The 757-nt window shown below is 29.1% G+C and overlaps 1 pseudogene; it reads right to left on the minus strand.

The window, feature by feature from the left end:
• Nucleotide 1: 1 nt before the first annotated feature.
• Nucleotides 2-619, minus strand: LOC112466095 (annotated as a pseudogene).
• Between the last annotated feature and the right edge of the window lie 138 nt (nucleotides 620-757).

Here is a 757-nt window from a genome sequence, read left to right on the forward strand (position 1 = left end):
CGAAGAAGGTAGTATTTAAATTTCGATCTGTTAATAATATAGTAATAGCGCCGGCTAGGACGGGTAGGGAGAGGAGTAGTAAAATAGCAGTAATTAGAATAGATCATACTAATAAAGGGATTTTATCTATAGTTAAGTTTTTATGATGTATATTTAAAATAGTTGAGATAAAATTAATTGCTCCTAAAATAGAAGATATACCTGCAATATGAAGGGAGAAAATAGATAGATCAACAGAGGCTCCTCTATGAAAAATATTAGAAGAGAGGGGGGGATAAATTGTTCATCCTGTTCCTACTCCTGAATTGATGAAACTTCTAAGAAGCAGTAGAGTAAGAGAGGGGGGAAGAAGTCAAAATCTTATATTATTTATACGAGGATATGCTATATCTGGAGATCCTAGTATAAGAGGTACTAGAAAGTTTCCAAAGCCTCCAATTATAAATGGTATAACTATAAAGAAAATTATGATAAAAGCGTGTCTGGTAACAATAGAATTAAAAATTTGATCATTATTGATGATAGATCCACATGATCCTAGTTCTAGTCGAATAATTATACTTATTGAGGATCCGATCATTCCTGATCAGATAGCTAGAATGAAATATAAAATTCCAATATCTTTGTGATTTGTTGAGTAAAGTCATTTATTCATAAAAGAAAAAGTGTTATGTCTGATTAAAGTAATAAATTGTAAATTTATTTAAGAAATAAAATTTTCTAACATTAGTTTATAATATATATTATAGTTTAAGGT

Source organism: Temnothorax curvispinosus, unplaced genomic scaffold (genome assembly GCF_003070985.1).
Source record: "Temnothorax curvispinosus isolate PA1 unplaced genomic scaffold, ASM307098v1 QBEX01015846.1, whole genome shotgun sequence".
Lineage (NCBI taxonomy): Eukaryota > Metazoa > Arthropoda > Insecta > Hymenoptera > Formicidae > Temnothorax > Temnothorax curvispinosus.